Source organism: Anopheles gambiae, chromosome 3 (genome assembly GCF_943734735.2).
Source record: "Anopheles gambiae chromosome 3, idAnoGambNW_F1_1, whole genome shotgun sequence".
In the NCBI taxonomy this organism is placed as follows: Eukaryota; Metazoa; Arthropoda; class Insecta; order Diptera; family Culicidae; genus Anopheles; species Anopheles gambiae.
This window is the reverse complement of record NC_064602.1, coordinates 11,456,214-11,478,499: the sequence shown is the minus strand read 5'-3', so window position 1 is coordinate 11,478,499 and position 22,286 is coordinate 11,456,214. Positions and strand designations below refer to the sequence as shown.

Here is a 22,286-nt window from a genome sequence, read left to right as displayed (position 1 = left end):
AGTAGGATTCAGTAAAATGTTCCATACTGGAATCCAAAAGGATTGTTCAAGAATTTACTATTTAATGCCGAAGAGATGATGCAACTGGCATTAAATTGACTTGAGCATTAAATTCCAATACATTGAAGGTGTTTGAATGATAATTCAATGCCACCAAGTGGTTATTACAGGGTTTTCCAGGGGTTCTCATAGTTGTGGGATACTTCCTTGAATTTTTCTTATGGGAAGTGAACTTCATTTGATGGAAATTGGACTCTAGGGCACCCTTTTTGGACAGCTTCTATTGGAAATTCCTACTGGATTTGTCCAATAAGGATGCTGTAGAGTCGAATTCCCATTACATTAAGTTCATTTCACGTAAGAAGTAATCAAGAAAGTGTCCCACAGCTATGATAACTCCTGGAAAACCCTGTAAGTCCCAAGAACTTTTTTACAGTTTTTTGAACGTTAACCTTTACGGTCTCAGCAAAAAACGTAAATGTATAGCAGCTCAATAAAAAATCGGACATATTTCTGTTGCAATCAAAAACCGATGCCAACAAATCGAAATACTTTTTTAAATATCTACTTTATCGATAAAAATAAAACCAACCTGCCACGATGTTGAAGATGCCTGTTTGTAAAGACAAACACTTATCTTTAACCTTACAGAGATTAATTTAAAAAAAAAAAACAAAAATCAAAAGAATCCACCGTATCCTTTCACTTCTCGTTGACATATACTTCCTTTTTGCTTTCGGTTTTTTTTTCGACACTGTCAACACTCACGATTATGGCTGAACTTGAACTTCGAGCATCGCTCTCGTGTGTTGACGCAGCATACATATTTGTGGACAGTTATTAACGCGAATATTGATGCGCTTTGCCTGCGGGGTCGATGGGACAAGTGAAAACAGAAGGGGAAAAAACAGTCGTAAGCAAGTGGCTGAAGAAGATCGCATCAGAAGGACGGCGTGTTAAGCAACGAAGAACACTCGAAAGTGTAATAAAACAATCAAATTAAAGACGCGTGAATAAGGAGGATGATATTTGCAGCAAGAGTAAAAATTTTTATTTTACTAATTTTTGCGTGTTAATTGTATTAAGTATTTTCTTTATAATATGATCTTCACTTAAATTCCACCAGTACAGTCATTTAATGTGGGTTAAAAATGTGGCCAGTAGCTCCAAAGCCATGAACTGCATGCCTCTTTACACCTTTCCGTCGCAATGATGCTGGACTACATTCCACACGAATCGAAACGAACAACGAAATGCACACTGTGCGCCTGCAATTGAATCCACTTCAGTTGCAGCATGCAACCTGGTGCACTGCCGCGTGTCTCCGCGTTTTACATTAAAATGCAATACTTGTGTTCTGGCGGGCACACTTCAGCCTCGCGGTGTACACGAGGACGGCTTGTTTGGCTTCCGAATTTGGACCGAACGTTGCTCGATAGCGCGTCACCATTACCAACCGTAGTACGTCCTTGAGTGAGCCCACTTGGACTTGGACAGAATCGGTCAGCAAAAGCCCTCCAACGTGTGGGTATAAGGGGGAGGAATTATTTTTAGCAAAAACGCTATTTTTTGCAGCGACGATAGCAACAGTGACGCGTGAAAAAGAATGTTGTATGTTGTGGTTTTGGTAGGAAATCTGCACGATATGGTATGCACGAGTAGTCCAATTGCGGTGGTTAGACGGTTGGACCATAACCGTAACGAGGCAATGGACTTGGACGAGGTCGCGTGGTTGTGGTAGCGTTACAACAAGTGTGAACATTGTGACGCAATCTGAAGAATGAAAAGATTCATTTTAAATGTGTATTTGTGCTTACTGACATCGACTTAATAGTTATATTTTAAATCAACCTTTACGATCGCTTACTTTTGAGTGTAAAATAACAAGTAAAATATCAATGAACCTAAATGCATTGTAAAAGAAACGTCTGCATCCTCCAAAGCTCAGCGTTTCAAACCGTTCCGTGTACGCAAAAGCCCAAAGGAATGCGCTATTGCGTGTACCACATGCGTTTGCGCAAAGCGCTCACGTAGGTGGAGCATCAAATCACACACCAAAAACCATCCCACCCCTACGCCAGGCAGGCAAACCGCGCTATGTCAACCCCGTGTACCCCCAGCGTGTATATGTGTGTTGGTATGGTCCAATTTATTTGGAACACATTTAATGTCCCATATGACTCAATCCCGTTTGCCGTTTGTCGCCCGAGCTAGCTCGAGAAGGTGACATTAAAAGTAGGTTCATGTGCGATAAAACACACACACAACAGCAAAGAAACTCCAGCTCAACAGACAGCCACCCACCGAAGTAACATAATCACACGGTGTGTGCAATCGCCGATCGATCGAACGGGAAGAGGGAAAATCGAAAGTCACCTTCTGGGGTTCACTTCCCTTCGATCGATTTCCGGGTGACGATGGTGGTGGTGGTGGTGGGTGCGATAGACAAGTATTTGGGAACACCCAGCGGTTGGGGAGGTTTGCTTAATTTCCCTTTCCTCCCTTTTGTCGAGGCGGCGGCGACGGCGTGTGGGCGTTTACTTACAGAACGAAACGTTTTTCTCTCGTACTGTGCAGCAGCTCGCATGTGATCGATTGTGTTTGAAATAGAGCGCTCGCCCGTCGCCCGTGCCGAGTTTTCCACTCTCTACACACTTCTACCTACAAGCTGAGGACAATGTAGTATAAGTAAAGGGGGCCTCCGCTATCTGCTTCACCGCAAGACAACGCAGTTTGTTGTTTTTAACAAAACTGAGAGAAAAACTACGTCGGCATCGCTTTGGCGAGTTGCGGCGCAAGGTACTGGTGGCTCTATGGTGAGCTTATGTATGCTGTTTTTTTCTTCAAGTTTTGCATCACTTGTATCGTTCATTTGAGGGGGAGGTTGGGTGCTAAGACAGGAAGAAAAGTGCAAAAAAAACAGAAACATTAGTTCCCTTTCCACCAACAACGGATCGCGGCGGCGTATGGAAATGCATATATGCACCTGCAGCCATATGGAGAGTTTCTGTATGTGATTGTACATGTGTGTGTGTTTGTTGAGTGAAGAAAGCAAACAGGAAAACTGTCTTGTGTGTACATTTTTCCTCCCACAGCCGCTCAGAGCGGCAACCGTGTTTGGCAAACAAAAGAGGCGGCAGCAGCAAACGAAAGAAACGAAAAAAAGCAATGTCTTATTCTTTTACAGCCACCCGTGCTACCCGTGCTACCCGTTGACTTTTAACCAGAATGTGACGGGCAAACAGAAGTAGCAAAAATACGGACACACACAAAAAAACCTAAATTGTATCACCAGAAACCGCAAATACGAAATGGAACACAGTGCAAAATGGGGATAGAGGGAAATAAAACCTTCCGTTTCACCCACTGCAAAAAAAAAAGATTGCGGTGAAACAGGTCTTTTTTTTTGCACGAAAGCTCACCTAGCGAAAGAAGCGAATAAAAACCTCCATTGCAAATTCTTCTATTGCATTGAATTTTGTACTGACAAATGGGGGAAAAAACGACACATTTTCAAACTCAACGGGCTTTGTTGGCCACCTTACTTTACCCACCTTGGGCTTTATGCTACCGGTGTTTAGCCAAAGAGAACGTTTCCTTTGGCAAGCGAATGGTTTGCCTGGTTGTGGTCAGCTTAGGGGCGGCAGGGGCAAACCAGGAAACACCTGGCTGCAGCTATAGCTGCAGCGTGTATGCACCTTTATTCTTTAGACACATACAAAAAATCCCAACGTCGTCCTCGTACTGTATCTAATGATGCGGTTGAAGCTACCCGTGTTTAGTGTAGTGAATTAGAAGCCCGAAGCGATTTGATGGTGAACTAATGTCCATTTGCTAGCGCACTTGCGGGGTTTGATCGCGTTGCTGTATGGCCATTTTCTTTGTGCAAATAGAATCGCGAAAAGGGTCGGCAAGTTGACAAAGGTTGATGCTCAATGGCGTGAACAATTTGGTGGCATTTTATTGTGCTGAATTCGTTCTGTCTTTTTATTCAATGGTACGTTTTTTTCTTGTCTTTTGTGTGTCATATAATGAAAATTAACAAGACATTGGAGGCAATGGGAGAATGGGATTTTTTCCAGTAAGAATTGAATTTATACAGCTGAATAAGAGTTTGCAATGCTTTCTAAATTCCAATTACAATGAGCAATTGATGTGCTGATATAGTAGAAAAGGCACAGTCTTTAGCATGGAAAATATAATGTAAAATAGAACCTTTTCGCACTAGAATTCTATTTGAATTGCTCGCAATGAGCTAATCTTAGTGATGATAATTGTTATCTTATTATTTTACAGACTGTAAAGTTTGACCAAATGAAACAAACGATCAACTTTACTGCAATTTGTTCTAATATCATAAATTAGGTGCACAATAAAGAAACCTTAGTAAATAGTGAATTTGATGCATTAAATGTCTAGTTTGATCACTACAAAATCAACACATTCTAAGTCAAACATTGATGACTACTGTTGCCTTTGGAATAAAGATATAATAAAGCGAATGCAACATTTTTGCCTTTTGTCAAGCGCTTGAAGCGTCTTACGCTATATTTTGCTAATTGCTAAACAATAAAAAGTCTTGTTTAACACCACCTGCACCAAGAAATCGCTCCATCAGCGCTGACCAAATTTTCCCGCGCCTAATTTCGGTGTGGCGATCAACGCAAACGCAATGCAAAGGCGACAAAACAGTATCGCGCCGCGATTTGTACCAAATGATCAATCAATTAGGTTTTTGGGAGGGAAAAAATGGGGTCGATTGAAACATAACGCTGACGACAATGGTCAACCGATGGTGCGCAATCAGTGTTGACGGAACGGAGCATTACGTCACACGGCCGAGCCCGAGCGACTAAATAGAAATCACTTGGCGAACTGTAACGACACTGCCCTTCCGTAAGTCGCGTGCTGTGGTTGCGGGGTTGCCTCACACTGTCTTTACTCCCTCTTCCTCGAAGTTCATCAAAGCTGCCAATCTCGACCATGCCGAACCGAACCGAGCAATGTCACCAGGCGCGGGGACACGCGCGCGCCTTCGTTAGCTGCACCATTTTAATGTGCGCCCTGGTCTGGCCCCACCCGGTAACGTTACCAATAACTTTCTCCACCGAGTCGTGACGAGAGGGCGGCATGTTTTCGCTCGCATGTTGCATTGTGTCCCATTGTTGGCAATGCCAAGCCACCACCCACCTGGTACCGTACCGGGGGTACACCTGTGTGCAACCTGTAAGCGAACGATGTGGTGTTTGTTTTTACTTTCTTTTGGTGTGCTGTGCTGTGTGATATGGGCGACCTGCTTCGGTTGCATAACGGAGGCAAAATTGGGAAAGAATAACTATTGATTCCATACGTAGGGTTGTGGCCCCGCCATAGCCATAGCTTGCGAAGTGGTCTAACGATCAATTTAAATATGGCACACGCTTATACCGTCTGCACAGTGGTGAGCGATCGATTAGGGCCGACATGTTCATCCGCCTTCCTGTGGCAGCGGTGTGGCATTGTTTCCGGAAACACGCGTCCACCCAACCACATTACCTCACACGCCTACAATTAGCGTAACAGTCGGTTCCGTTCCCTCCTCCCCTGAAATGTTTGTTAATGTGTGGAAATGAAAAAATAAAAATCGACGATCAACAAACATCACTCACTTCCCCGTTTATTTCGGCAAATCATATGCAGCTTGAAATTAAACCGCACAAAACGATCGACCGGTACAATCGATCGATTGCTGGGGGGAGGCGCACAAACACAAGAGGAAAGCTGAACGAAATGAGCATGAGGATGCTTCGAGTTAACAAACCAAAACGGGGGGAGGGGTGGTGTCTGTTTGCCACGCACATAAGTACCATAATTATCTCATAACGTATCGCAAATAGGAAGAAAAAAATAACGCAACTTTGGAAGATGTTGCTAAGAGGGCCGAATGCTTTCGGCCTGCCAATCTACCATGGTGAAGAGGTATTAAATTGATATTAATTTTCACCTCACCACGCGGACGGAGTGGTTTGCCACTGTGCGCAGTGATTTAAAAACGGGTGGAGAGAATCCTAAAATGTTATGGCTTTCACACATTTTGCGTGCAGTAATTTCAGGGAGAGGTTAAAGGATGCGCAACCTCCAAACAAACTCGCATTGCGAGTTCGTTCGAGCATTCGGCAGCTAGTAGTAACGCTTAACACAATTATCATCATTTTGCTGTCTGTAATGGAGTGGAGTGGTAATTTTGGCTTGTAGCGTTTGTTTCATCTGCTAAACGGCTCTTGAACATCACAGACACAGGGAGATCGAACGGGGAAACACAATGGCAACAGTAGTAGAAATCAGTTTGAAGCATCACAATGCGTTGGAAACCGGTTGAACGAAGGTAAATTGTTTGCAGACAAACATCGTCAGCGAAGAGCATCGATGGATGAAAAAAGTGGTGGCCTGTAATAGACCATACTTATGTTTACTTATGCGTTGACAAGTTGAGTGTGGATAAAGCTAAACACAATTGGATGACATTCAATAAGGGAGTAAGCAGAGTCTGTGGAAACAATCTTAATGTATTATAAATAATAGGAAATTAAAACATGGGTTATTTCTATATGCATGATTATTATCAACAAACAATTTACAAAAATCATAATTCTATTTTTATTTTATCAAATACTACTTTTATAAATGACAGTAAGGAGAGCCATAAGAATAAGAAATAAACAAAGTGTACATAAAAAAGGGATGATACAAAGTGCAAATGAAAAAGAAGGAATCATAAATGAGAAAGAAATGAAAAGTATTAAAAACCATTAAAAAATATAGTGAAAAAATAACAAAAAAAAGGCAACAAGCGGAAGGACAACAAAGAAAAAAAAAGAATTTAAAACTCGTGAAGAATTTGAAAATTTAATTTAAGTTATTGGAGCCTTTTTGCTCAAAATCAACAAACAAAAGGCGTACAAACAGGGAATTTGCATACAAATCAAAGGAATCAAATCAAATTGGAATCAAATAAGCAAAATCATCATAATTACAATAAAAGACAAGACAAGATAATAATTATAGATATTTCTGTGTGACACATTGTAAAATAATTGATTTTAAAATCGTTCCATAAACCGGTTTATAACAGACTTTTTCACAAAACATGTCCAAAGAGTTCATGTTTATAACGTGTACCGAAACAACCACAAATCGATTAAAAGTGCATCAATTAATTGTTATCTATAAGCGATAATGTCCGCCCGTAAGCTTGACTAATTGCTGCACTGAAGTGTGCAGAACTCCCTTTCAAACAGCTGATTGTCATCAGCAAACGGAACGGAAGCAAGCCATGAAAAATCACTTCCCTTCTGTGTATGATTGCATTTGTTACGCTTGTCGTTTGCCCCCCATCCCAATGCAGCGTCGGCCACTTGCCTGCCAGACGGTAGTTGCTCTCGATTTGGTGGCTCCTTTCCCGTGTGGCCGATTTCGTGGCTGACCTTGGCAGAAATCAACTCACAGCACAAACACACCCATGCTTCACCACTACCATGCGATCCGAAAACCGAAGGCTGCTCGAACGATAATCACGCTCAAACAAACCACACATGGGCCAGCTGGATAAAGAAAAAAAGAAAGAAAAAAAAAACCTTAACCGGTAGAGAGCCAGAAAAATGAAAGTTGAAACTACCATGTAAGGGGCAAAGCAAAGCGAATCAGCCCCTTTCCCCCCGGGCTGTCCAGGGCTGGGTTGGGGCTGTGCCGCCAAAAGACCTCCGCGTACGAACGGAACTGTCCCGGCTGTCTCGAAGCACGGCAAAAGCTCGAGATTCTGTTCGACCTTACAAGCTTATCGTTTGGGTTGGTTAGTCACTGGACGACCACAAAGCATATGCGAAAGACGGGATTTGCAAAAATTAATTTGTAGATCACAAAAAAGACTGATAAACCCACAGCCGAAGACGGACCGGATGATTAGGTCTCCGGTGTCTTGGGAAGAGTTTGATGCAGCAACCTACCTATTGGGGTAGAATCCGTAAATTGCTGTTCAACGCCAAGGTGTTGAAGAGCCTCTAATGTGACGGTGTTATAATTTGCACGGCCAAAAAACTTGACCATTCCACCAAAAAAACCCTCGAAGCAGCACTGCAGGGTGTCGACTGATCATGGGGCGAGCACATCAATTTAAGTCCACTTAATAAGCTTTTGCGGGCAAATTTGCCAACAAAAACCGTTCCAAAATTGCGAAGAGAACAAATAAACATTGAAGGATACCGGGTTGAACAACAGATTTATCAACTGATCGGTTCCTATCCTACCAAATCCTGCCAGCCAGCATTCGATCATGTAGGTAAGTTCGGCATCTGATTGAACCAACGCACAATTCCGTGTTTGTTGCGACACATTCCTAGTGGTTCGAGTTGTTGTTTGGGTCGTACGCCGTGTAGCCCGAGTAGTAGAAGTAGTAGTAGCGTGATACAAGTCGTAAAGTGTTACACATCGGGTACATGGATTTAACGGTGTAAAACGAGCAAAGTTTTACGACATCTCGATGCAGTGGTGGTTGTTTCGAACACACACACACATGCCCACTGCCGAGGTTAAGCGACGTGCGACCAAGAGCTGCGTTAGGTTTTACGACCATGGGGAGAAAAAACGCGTCGCAAACGGGGGATGTTTTCCGTAAAAGTTTGAGTTGCTGAATTCGTTTACATGGTTTGAAATGGTCTTCATGGAAGAAGGGTTGAGTTGGGGTGATAGTAGATGGATTGGGCTACTTTCTTTATTTGACATCTTTTGTATTGGAGAAGTAACATTTGTAAACATTTTAATATATTATAAATATTTTGCATGTCAGAGACTGCGAAGCTTAACTTTCTATTCATTTAACGACCATAAATCAACGTGGTGTTACCTTCTAAAACTTTTCACTGTAACATAGAGGAAAAAAGTTTTAATTTTACCACCAAATCTGATCAAATTGCCCATCATCAATTTAGCATATTGATTGAATGTTATGTAGACAAGACAAGTTTTTAAGTAAAACTTGGTTTTGAACAGTATTTCATTGGAAAATTTTCAATTTCGACCCGACCTTTGCTTCGACATTTCGGCACGAGTTGCGATGAGTGAATGTAATATTTGTTTTTCCAATAGAAACCCGAAAATCTATAAGAAACCGTTGAGTCTTTTTTTACTTGAATTCTCTCAACCTTCGTATAAACAATGTTTATAATATGTTTTTTTATTTATTTATTTTCAGGTAAACAACACTACTCATCTCTTCTAGTGCATGTGGTACTAGTGTAAAGTGGTGCCGAACTACGCGGGGTAAAAATTTAACATATTTACATCTTGAAATCTATTTCATAATCAATTTTTCTCAATATTATCTATTGCACTGCACCCATTCCACCTGTTCCCATCAGCTGCGTGCGGCCGTTTCTCTTCCCAAACCCTTCGCTCCCAACCCCTCACAGTGCGTGAGAATTTGCACGTGCGCGTGCACCACCTTTCAACCAGCGCTCCAGCGCTAAACTCCAGTAGCCCAATCAGCTCACACCTGGTGAACGGTGAACGGTGAACAAACCTTAAAGCAATGAAAACGATAGCGCCAGGGCTTGAAAAGCTTGTGAAAAATTTCCACCATCCTTAGCAAAGCAAACACACACACACAGACAGAGCGAAGAGACGGCCCAAATTTCCCAATTCTTAGCCGGTAACGGTAACAAGCGGCACCTTCTCCTTCTCGGTGGAGGCGTTGTGAACCTGCTGTGTGGCCGTTGTTTGTCATTAAAGCTGGGGAGGGTAATTATTTAGTGAATTGAGAAATGGGCACGACGTTCACACAGCGGGTTTTCCCGTGCGCCGGGTGCTTTTTTCTTCGCAACCCGCCGGTTAATGTGTGTTAAGCGCTGCGCGGTGCAATGGCGGGATGATTGGGATCAATTGGGGCTGTAATTTGTTTTGAGCGCAAGAGGGAAATATCGCGTGCAACCGGGAGAGGAGGGACGGGATTAAATCTGGGAAAGTGTTAAGTATATTCAATAATGTTTTCACAGTGCTGGTTTGATTGAAAATGCATCTCTAAAACCATCTTTCCGAGACACTTTCTAATGCGGATTGAAACTCCAATCGGCAAAGCCAATGCGGGCAAACAGCGTCCAAATTAATCAACAAAAACATGGACATCAACAAAAACATACCTATGAAATGGTTGATTAGCATCGAATGGTTGATGACACCCGAAACTTCCCCCCCCCCCTTGGTTTGATTGTTGGGCTTCAACTAACTAGCTTCAATCGATCGAACCATCTGGTTGCATCTTTCCGGCCGGAAAACGGAACTACAACATAAATGGGGAGGAAAGTAACACAGCTTCGATCACCACCATTATGATAAACTCTTGGCAACCGACGGAGCCGGGCCTCCATCATAAATTTGGCGTCTAATTGCCTGTTAAACTACCGTTAGCCGTGTCGTTTTCGGGCGAGCTGCTGGCGCTGCTGCATTAGCATACTTTATGCTCGTTTTCTCCCCGGCCGCGGGCCACGATGATCAATCGATCGGTTTACGATACCGGATCGGAGTTCCTGCACCATCCCCTCTTCCCGTCACTAGCCATTGAGCCATGACGCCTGCCCAGTTCACGGGCGGGAAGATGCGCGCGATCGTGCTCGCGACCGGCTCTGGTAGGGATGGGGTCCGTTGAGAAATTTTCCCTTTCTCTCGTGCGATCGCGTGTTTTCGCGTGCCCTCCGCGTGTTTGGTGGTGGTATCGTCGAGTACCGTTTGCTTTTTCCCCTCATCGCCCACTCCCTTTGGGCCACTCGCAGGCAATGCACGGTGCATTGCACCGGTTTAGCCGGCGATGCGACGGCGATGATGCTTTTGCGACGTCATCCACCCGGCCCGAACGGGACCGCCCAAACGATAATCATCGGGTACGGGCAGAGGAACCGGTTTTGCCGCAGCTTCACTGTTTACTTATCTCTCACTCTCTCTCGCTCTCTCGGTCTCGGCAAAAGGGCGTTCCAGGCGGGCGGTAAGTTTGAATGCATTTCTCTTGCATTTCTCTCGCGCCCCTAAAGTCGGTGGATGGTCGTTCGGTTGGTGTTTGTCCCCGAAAAGGTGGTACGGAAGGTTGAAATGTGATTCCCGTTTTCCTGGGCCTGCCACCGATGAGCCACCACGGCAAGGTCAATGTCGTGTGGATCGTGCGGACGGGACAGGAGAACAGACCATCTTCGGCGATGGGTCGCTTCGTGTGCTGCGGGAGCTCGAGGTGGTAATTTAAAGGTCAAAATGAAAGCGAATTCGGATGAGCAATGACGATACTGGTTTTAAAGTTCTGTCGTTGCTCTTTTGTGCTATTTGGAGGAAAAATATTATCTTTTTTATTATTTTAGTTTCTTCTTCGTCGAGCAATATGAGTATTTGAACTCCTGAGTATTTGAAAAATTCATCTGTTTTTCCATATGCAAAGTATAAAAAATGAAAAAAAAGTTCAGATTTTTTCCTTCATAACAACCCGCAACCAACATAAACCGCACGCCCACCGGGTGCTTGAGCGCGAGGCAAACGTTTCCAACATAATAATTGTATCGCGTATGCGCTCCGTGCCGGCTTTCCCAATTATTATTTGAGGCGGCCCAGAGAGGGCCGCTGGGCTGCCGCATTCATCTCCATTCTTCGTTCCACATCTCTGTGTGTGTGTTCGTGCGCGAGTGGAGAAATTCGTGTGCATCGCTAATGAGAAGGGCAGTGCATCGCAAAACGTAAGAAAGAAGAAAAAAAACAAGATCTTTCGGAGAAAACCGGGCAGGCATAACCAGGCTCGGGCCCGGCGTGCGGTGGAATGAGCCTCCCCCACCTTACCCACCAGCACGCCCTTACCGGAGATGATTAGGTTGTTTAATTTCCCTACGATATGACCAACCCCGTTCCTCATGCTCTCCCCCCTCCCCTCTTCCTCCTGCTCTGGACATGTGCCATGTGGTGGAAAACAATTTCCCTGCCTTCGTTTCTTTTCGGCATGTTTTCCGGCACCGTTTGTGTGGAGCGTTTGACGGGGCCAATGGATGTTTCACTTTGTGTTTGCCGCGGCGGGTTGCAATTTTCGTTGAGAAGATGGGCGCATTTTTTTATAGGGTTGGATGGGCCGGTCTGCCATGCCGTGGTGCTGACGTTGTGCAACTTCCGATGAAGTTTTGTGAAATTTATTGGTTCATATGTTTTTCTGTGCGAAATATTGCAATAGCTTTATGACGTAAAGAGCTTAACTTCCAGTGAACATTTGTCGATGTTATACATTTACATTAATATTTGAAATTTTATCGAATAAAAAAGTACCTTAAATGAACAAATGAAATAAAGAAATAATAGTAACCAATTGAAGGGACACTTTTACAAACGGGAGAAACTTAAACGAGCACCCGTCCACTTTCTAGCGCACTTACTCGATTAATGAAAACGCGTGCAAACGCACCGCTTCCTCATTAAAACAAAGTGTAAAATAATAATAAAAGAAAATAAGAAACGGAAGGGCCAACGCAAATGTTTAACCTGCATTTTTACCATAACCAGGCGTTTATTTGGTGCGGCGGTTTTAGTCATCCGCCGGCGCAGACAGTACCATACCCGAATGCGCACGCGCACACTAGAAACGCGCCAGCCGTAGTGTACGGAAATGTTGTACATGGCGCCCGTTTTTATGATGTCCGTTGCGGGCTGCCGCTCGACAGAACAATGTGAAACTATTTAAACTAATGAATACAAAACCAAACACACGCACACACACACGGACACGTGTGGCGGAACAGCGAGCGCCAGCAAATGCGGATCTGCGGAAGAAGTTGTTTTGACTAGCTTTTTAAATGTTTTGGGGGAAGGAAATTGGTGGTCCACGGCTGGCAGGTGTTTCAATTCCGAGCTGTCGGACAATTAACACGATGCTATCTTTATTAAGGGGAAAAGGGGTTTGGTGGAATTTGATAGACGGTTGAGGGAATGGAGATAAGGAAGCCATTATCCTTAACGGGGGTTGTTAGATATGATACATTTGATTTTTTTTTTTCATTGTTAATGATTATGTTTTATTGTTGATTTTTAATTTTTCTTTAAAAATATAAACCCAAGAACGCTTTCTCCATTTCAGGCTTGCCTTAAACATTAGTTTCCATCACAATAAGAGCATTTTGCAGGTTTTAGATCGACTGCAAATAGTATTCCAATATCATTATTTTGAACAAAACAAAAACATTGTACCTTACTTACTTACTTATCCGGCGCTACAACCGCTTTGCGGTCTTGGCCTGCCTCAGGAGTGTCCGAAACCGCTCACGGTCTCGCGCCATCGTCTTCCAGTCCGTACATTGTACCTAGTGTTGGTAAAATAATTATAAATAATTTAAAAGCTAGTAATAATTTGAAGAAAAGAGGACAATAATAGAGCGAACATAATTTAAAAACAGTTTAGAAGAATGAGAAAAATAAAAAGAGATAACATAAATAAAAGAGCACAATTTTGAGATATTTCATAGAACTTGAGGGACAATAAGCCATTGGAGTTAATTTACGAAAGAGCTAGATATAATTGTTATTATTACTATTATTAGGTCCTTATTCAAAGGACAGTTATAGTCCCGATGAATTTTCTTAGATGTAAACTTAACTTAGGTTATGAACATTCTGCTATGTCCTGACATAAATGCAGGCTTTAAAGGATTTTAGTGTCGCATCGAAATCGAAAAGTTGGTAGACTTCGTTAAATGCTCTGCACATAGAAATCAAAATCGAAAAGATGATAGACTTTGTTAAATGCTCTGCACATAGAAATTATAGGGTCACCTGAGCCTTAGTTCGTTCTACGCTGAGGAACTTTAAGCAGTGGCTTAGAGTAGTGGTCGGAGCATAGATGTCTGGTCGTGGGAGTAGGTATGGACAGTCGATGTTTCCCATTAGAAGATCTCCAACAAAAATTTGCTGCAATAAACGATGCCAGCCGTTTAGTTTTTGTAGCAGAAGAAGCTTTAGGCCTGTTTCGTGGGATGGATGTTGACTGTCTGGTTGTCATGGAAGAAAACGCAAAGCAACGGGAGAGTCCGCGCTGTATTGATGGCTAAGAGATGATGGCTTCCAAACAACGTGTGCATATTCAACCACTGATCTGACAATTTTCCAATAGACAGCTTTTACACACATTGGGTACCTGATACCTATAACCATTCGCTTAATCAACCCTAGGAACTGATGAATAATAATGTAGGCCTTCGTCTTATTTCTCTCTTTCGATCAATTCCCACAACATATGAACATTAGGCTAGGTTGATTTGAACCATTAGAAAGTCAGCAACTTTATCGCAAATTTAAGCTTTGAAAATAAAAAAGTCACCCTCCTCAGATTACCTTTCCAAATGTGCACAATTCGCACCGAAATATGGAAAGCATGTGCAAGATGTTTTCCTTTTCATTGCAACCCGTCGACTGGTGTCGGCCCGGTCCGGTCAAAAATCCCATATATCCCATCTCCGAGCAAGACCCCGCACAAGACCGGTTACCGGAGATCCCGGGAAACACAAACGGATGATACTGTTTTTTTTGTATTTACCACCCTTCATCTTCTCCGGCAAACCCTCTCCCTCCGACCCGAAAACGTCACAGCAGTGAAAGACTCTGAAAACGAAAGTGAACCTGAAAATCAAGTTCAATTAAACGAACAATGAACGCCGCCCGGGTCCCGGGAAGAAAGCGAAAACTCGCCAACTCTTCGTCACATAAATCGGGCTGCGTCGTCACGATCACTTTTTCCACCTTTCCACACACTCTCGCACCTTTTTTTTTATGTTTTGCTCCATTCTTCTTCAAACTTTGAAAACGGTTCCGACCGAACGCGTCCAATTCGGGTTGGTGGACAGGTTCGCAAAAGCGGAGCATTAAATAATAATAATAACACCGGCACAATCGGTATCGGGAGGAAAAGGCGACGCGAAAAACAAAACAAAAAAAACAACAACCGGAGACAAAACAAACTTTCACACATGACCGTGGCCATCCGTGGGCATGGCCGCTTGTTCCGGGTGTCTGTGCGTCTCGTCGTGTGTAGCCCGATCCGTACCGCTTCGTTTATGAGCTGGCTGGATGGCTGAGGTAAGAAAGTTGCGGACTACATCGTTATGTTGCTTTAAGCTGCAGTTTGCTGTGCGCTACTCCAAGCAAAACGAGTCTCAAAAATCCTGGACACTTGAAGCTGCTAGCTCCAAACAAAGTGTTAGTGTGCGTTTTGTAATTGTTTCGGGGATATAGCTTTCGCTCCTGCTGAGACGCGACACATCGTTTTGAGTAAGCCGATCCGAACCTTTCCCCCCTCGAAGAGCGGTGTTCGTTTTACTTAAGCGTGGCCAATTATTGCGGCGGATATTATCGGAAGCTAACTGTTTCACTTTTCCACGGTGATGCTTGTCATCAGCACAACAGCAGCAGCAGCATCAACAACAAAGCCCGCACAAATGGACAATGGTTTGAAAGGGTGGACGGAGAGCGTTGAACAGAAGTTGGAGAGAAGACCTCCTGCAGGTAGATAAATGTTTCCCAGGATCGTTAAAGTGATCTGGAGCCGATGATTAGACTGCAATGAAGTCGGGAGATGGGAAAGAGATGACTTCCCAAAAAAAAACACCGTTTTACCTTCACTTCACTGCTCCAGCTGTGAAATGTGCTGATCATGTGCCAATTTTCATCGCTTCCGATCGATCGCTTTCCCTTTTTTTGTGACACCAACAAAAAAAAACAGGTTGTGTGTATCCAAAAATAACTTCATCTGGAGCAGGATATAAAAAAAATGCTAACTCGTTCATTTGGCTTTCAATTTGCCCTCCTTGATTGATCTGCTCAATTGAGCGGAACAGGGACGGAAAGGAACGCAAATTGATTTGAGATGACAAGGAGCAATCACAAACGCTGCAAGAGCTTGAAATTAGACAATTAAGATGGAAGGAAATTGAACGCTTTTTTGAAACAGGATTGAGTGGATTCATGACTGCGATTCATGATTCATAACCAACGTTTAGAATTAAGTTTGAATTAAAATTAATCTTATATGTCACATTTCCTAAAAAGTAGTTGAAAGTAGCTGCTTTTATACAACTTCCTTATTTCTGTTTACATCTCCAACGATTGTGCGGCCTATTGTGTTCAGGATTAAACGCAATTGAGTTATCTAATGTTATCATTTATTAATTTATTGATTTATTTGTACTCACTATTGTGATTTCATACTGTTGTGTAGGGCTGTAGTTGCAGTAGTAGTATCTGGATTACAGAAAGAAATCAATTTTAATGCAAGTCCATTATAGTTTGATGACTAAGATCAATAACTAATTGATACCTTTTCGACAGAGATTAATCTTCAAAGTATTGTCGTTTTCATCTTCAGCTTGATCTAAAACTAATATAATCTTGTTAACTCGACTAGCAAATTTCGAAATCTTATGATGTTTAAGACTTCTGTATGAATAGTAAGAACTCGATTCAAATGACTGTTTACAGAAGATTCAAATTAGTGGATCTCCCTTTCATGCCTCATCCATTGCATCAGTTTATGTATTACTAGCTGTCAACAACTCTACAACAATGGTAGTGTCATTAATTGTGAAGCTTTAGCCTTGATGCATTTCAGAATTTCCCCTACCAATAAAGGGTGCAGTGCTGCGGTTCATAATGCAACTAGATCCTACCACGCGTAACTCGCACCACGCGCAGCAACACCATCTTTTGCAGCCACTTTGTCGAGCAAGTAATGCCTACACACATGCACCATTAGCATATTTGTCGCATTATCCCTGCCTTGTCGAAAGAAACGTCAGGTTTGCAAGGGACCGCAATTTTGACGCACCCATCGTGGTGGCTGCACGAACCCAAGCGTGCTGTTAGCCTATCCAGCGCTCCAGCGTGTACCGAAACGCGCAGCCATCACAAGCTAATCGGTACCAGCCGACCAACACTTGCAAAACGAAATTAGAAATTGAACCGGCTTTTCTCGCAAGACGTCGCTCGAGGGGAGCATAGAGTGGCCGGGAGGAGGGAGAATTGAACCGTTCTCTTTCCATCGCTCGCTGGGGAGGTCCAACTGCCGATGACAGGTTCGAAACCTGTCCGGATTGAAGCATAACATCGTACACAGCTGTGTTACAGAAATGTGAACACTAGCGCAAAACGTGTTGTTGCTTGCAAGCGTTTTACGACGAGAGCTGGATGGAAGTCGATAAGTGAGGAGCAGCCGTGGCCATCGTTACTGCAGCAATCTTCACGGTGTACTAGAGCAACGTGAGATTAACGTGACGATGGAGATGAGCAAAGCAAGGCAAGCAATCTGTTTATGTTCACTGGATCGTAACGATAGTACATTGGGCTTTTGGCTAAAATCAAAAGGGAGAATCTTCATTTCAAAACAACGCTTGATAAGCGTTATCTTCTCAGTTAAATTTGCGTTAAACTATCTTCAAGATCTTGAACATCTTCCTGCAGTATCCAAGCAATACTTTCAAACATTTATCAAAACCGAACTCAGAAGCTTTCCGTCCCTTGATCTTACCCCGCGCATGGTACGCGAAGCCAGTGAGGAAATTCCTTTTTCAATTTCTTCACCGGCGAAATCGAGGCCAGCAGGGCAGCTGGACTCCAGCGGTGTGCCCGGTCTAGCCCAGCCTCACACTCGGGGGGGGGGGGGCTGCAAAACGGATCGCTGGAGTTGAAGCTGAAAGTGAATCTTTCGCTATCCGTTGCTTTGACCACCTTCCCGTAACGATACGGTGTAGCGTTGGCGTTGCAATTTCTAACCTAATTTTCCTAATTGCTATTCCCTTTCGGCTAGATTCAACATTCCGCTTCAACCGGATTGCTGCTTCACTGTTTTTACTTAGTACTTTCGTCTTTCGTTTGCACTTTCGGTAGACTTGAGTTGAAAGAGCTTTCGTGGTGGGATTTGTTTGGCAATTGCAAACTTGCCAACTTGCCAGTTCTTCGAGGGTGAATTCTGGGAAATGTTCGCACCCTGTATGTGAACAATATGAAAAGTACATGCGTAGTGCCACACACTCTATGGTTTACGTTTTAAGACGACATTCGCAGCACAAAAGATGAATTAAAGCTATCGTACAGGAACGATCGCAAAGGTAGCTTACACGATACAGCACTTAAACAGTCTGAAACGAGTCTTCTTCACAGCTTGCAGAGACAGAATTAAATAGCTCATGTCTGTACGATCGTTGCCAATTCAAACATTTCCCAACACAGATACCACAACCAACAGCTAACGATCCTAAAAGATACGAAGTCGGTAGCCAGCATGCGAGCGTATGTCCAGCTTTCTGTTTTCCGTGCTCATCCACTGTATTTACCTTTTTGCTGCAGTAATTGTAGGCACTGCTGTGCGTCAAAACAGTTCAGTAGTGAAGTGATGGTAGCTGAACTCCTTCGGTAGCGTCCGTGCCCTCATCCTCGACCTTCACGTCCGGCTTGACGCCAGGTGCTTTTGCAAATCGGCAGAACAGAGTGCAGAGAACAGCCGAAACCCGCGCTGTTAGTGTTGGTTAGTGCAGCGTAACTGCTACGCTATAACGACACCACTTGCGCTCTCTAACGGGGCACGAATTTGTGCAGCATTGAGCAAGACACAGCATCCAAAACAAGGTGCAAAGGGGTTAAGTGAACTCCAGAACAGCAGCAGCAGCAGCTGTAGCTTTGCTGAAGAACGATCGGCGGGTTCGTTGCTTGCAGGCTGACGAAATCACCCGACGCTGCTGCAAAGCTGTATAACGATCGGTTTCCAAATCCAGCGTGTCAGGTCAACATTCAGGTCGGTTCGAAACTTCGCTTGCGATAATGGCACTGTCTCTCGGTGGCGAGGTTAAAGGTTGCTGATACGAACGCCGAAGCGTTTGCTCCACTTACCCGCTGATCCCGCTTTGGGTCACTGACTGATCGGTTGTGAAAACGTTTGTTTTGTAATCGCGTATCAGTGGGTGCTCAGGGCGAATCTGGTTCAAAATTAACAGTAATTCATCGTTTAAAAGCAATTCCATTTGAAACCGAACCGATTGCAGCAGGAAGCGGTTTTGTGCACTACCGTGCATCGGGTTGTGATTATCTCGTCTTACATCGGTTTTTATTAAACTTTTATAGCTGATTTAATTGCACGATGTAAGCAATAAAGTGACCCACACAAACACGCCTTATCTTGTATCATTTTTTTCCTTTCCATTAACTTCTAAGTATGTTTAGAAAAGTGTAGTGGTGAAAGAAAAAAATACACACACGCACACAGCGCACCTGTTTACGCTTTTTGAGCCGACGAAAGACACCGCAAACCGTGGTGGAGTTTCGCGCGTTCAATCAAACGTTTCGTAATACAACGCACGGCACGGCCCCACACTGTACGTTGATGTTAATATTAATAATACATCAGCGAACATCACATCAAATCCGCCCGAACGCGCATCGACTGCTGGTGTTGCATCGAAAACTGAGAAGCAGCGCAGGAGAAACAGCGATTTCAGTCGTGAGGAAATGGAAGCGCTTGGTTCGCAGTTTTCCGTCGAATCTGTGAAGAGCCTGTGGCCCTGCTACTGCTCTTCCTTCCCAATCCGACCGGTGCGTGACCAGTAGCCGGCTAGCAGCGCTTCAAGCCGACGAGTTTTTCAGTTTTCCCGTGCCACTTGATTGATCGTGCGCCGTACCGTACCGATCACGGGTATAAGGCACGCGGTGTGGTCGTTGGTTGGTTGTGCTTTTTTTATGGCCAATGGTGCTGCTGCTGTTGCTGCTGTTTTTCAAAAGTCCCTACCGACGAGCATGATTATGATTAATTTGTGCTAGCAGCACAGCACGGGCCGCATAAGTGGTGTCTGTCGGGGGGGCTCGGATGTTTTTCGAAGTAAAAGGGAAGCTGCGCACTGAAGCGACGGATATTAATAAACTCGGACGGTGGCTGTCTGTTCGGGTGGCTTCGAGGGAGTGGATCAGGTGGAAATTGGAAGCAAATTAAATTATCAAAAAAGTGTTGTTGCTTCGTCCGCCGGTGGTCTGTCGTGCTGATCGTGCTGATCGTGCGTAACCAATTGTTGCATTCGGTGCGCTTGTGTGTTTCGGAGGCTTGAAAACATCGATCGTGCTTTTTAAAGAGCCAGACTTTAAGGAGGGATTTGGAGTCTTAAATCATGTTATATCCAATAAGAATATTTTTAAAACATTGTTGTAAAGCTAAAAACACATATTTATGGCTAGACTCGCTCGATCAGTAAAGACTAAAGGAAATTAATTTAACAACTTACATTATTTTAATCATTCGTTCCGCTCCCCCCTTACCGCCATCACCAGCCACCGCAGCATCTTATTATCTCTTACCTCTTGCAAACGTCTGAAAACTGGAAAATCACGCCAACGAAAGGCATCTCGATCAAGCCACCGACATAACGGTTGCATAAACGCACCTGATGTGCCCGATGTGAATGCAATTTTCCCTGCACCGGATGCAAAAAGCCACCCAGCCACCACCACCACCACCACCACCAGTCGATGGAATCCCGCGCTCTTCCACCCGCAAACCACCGGTGACGACATTTAGCTCCGCGGGGGCCAATGCACTCCGTTGCCTGTACTGCCGCCGCGAGTTCCGCCAGTGCGATCGTTCGATGATCCCGGGGCCCGATCGGCAGGTAATTCATCCCCGCCCGGGCTGATTGGATTGGCGCACTTTTTGACGAGATCGAGACCATTCATCGAGAATCGAGCGGTGGTGGTGGTGGCGTTGATGGTCTCATCGAACCCGCGCATCGTCGGTCATTAATTTTCAATTGGATGGGAACGGATTGGCAAAACGGTTTGGTTTCACTTTCAACGCGGTTTAGAGCGTGGGGTCGGTGGGTGGGTAAATTATGCGCCCAGCTGTTTAATGCGCCCTTTTGGGGAGGATGGTGGAGCGATGGCGGATCTGTGCTCGCGTGTTGGGTTGGGTTTGTTGTGGAATTGTTGTTGTGTTTGTCGATATGTTGAAGTAAGCTTCATTTGTATGGCTTCCTTGAGTGTGTGTGTGTGTAAGGTGGTGTGAAGGGTTGACCACAGTTGACCCTGTGGAGTTGCTGATCGATCGATAATAGGAGATCATTTGACACTACTGGTGGGTTGTTAACAATTAATCCTTATCTTATTAAAAATTAATTTGATAATTAATGAAATCACTGTTTGGATGCTTTGGATCAAAATATTTTTTTACCTTTGTTGGCACAATAGTAGAATAAAAGAGCGGAAATATCTTAACAGACTCTTCGCTATTTGTTGAATATCACAGATAAATAAAAAGTAAATATTAAATTTAAAAAATATCAAGTAAACATTTAATTTTTAACACCTTCCTTATTTCTTTTCGTTACAGGTTGGTATTGCTAAGTGAATGGAATATTTCTCTGCATAAAAAGGAAAATAATTTTGGATGGAAAATACAAAGATTAGAATTAAACATCACAATTTTTCAAATATACCTATTCGAAACTACATCAACATATTTTTAAAACGTACAAAAAAAAACCAATCGATATGGCATGCATAGGAAGCAACACGCCCCGGAAATGGCACTAAAAAGCTCAAAAAGCTCATCGAAACGAAAAGCAAAGATAAAAGGCACAACAACAAAAAACGTGAACAGTAAGCCACCAAAACCATTTCCCATGCATTTCTCCTGGTGCGGCAATCCAAACCGAAGCATTACTTCATACAAAACATATCGACCCGCATTAGACCGGCACCATCACACTGTTGAAGGAGACTGCTGCTTTCCCCCAATATTGCCGTATTTCATAAGAAAACAATATCCATAATTGGAGCAGTCGGTGGTTTTCTCGCCAGTTTTGATTTTCTTTCTCCGATGCCTGTGCCCGGAGTGGAACGAAAAACAATCGAACAAATATCGAACAGTATACCTGTATGCGCTAATCGGATGTAGAGCATTATGTAAGGGGTGTGAACATTGATTTGGCGTTACATTATGTCAACGTAAGTTTATATTTGAACCATGAGGACAATAATTAAAAAAGCTTGGGTTTTAATTTTAACTAACCCTATAGAATGCATTTTCTGTTCTTGTTCTTTCTATTAAACAAACAACACCAGTGAACAATTCCTATAAGAACACTCGAATTCCCACTAAGAGTGTGAGTCCAATGGCTTGAGCAATAAATCAGCCCAAGGTGAAATTATGAACTCCAGGCACTCCCGAAAAGTGTCGTGAGCAGGGCCAATAACCATAAAACAACTGTACCACAACGACAAAA

At 43.6% G+C, this 22,286-nt stretch overlaps 1 protein-coding gene across 4 annotated transcripts in view; it reads left to right on the top strand.

Annotated features, from left to right (window-relative positions):
* LOC1277459 (mucin-2) overlaps positions 1-22,286 on the top strand; it is a 138,158-nt gene that overhangs the window by 1,179 nt on the left and 114,693 nt on the right. The window lies entirely within an intron of this gene.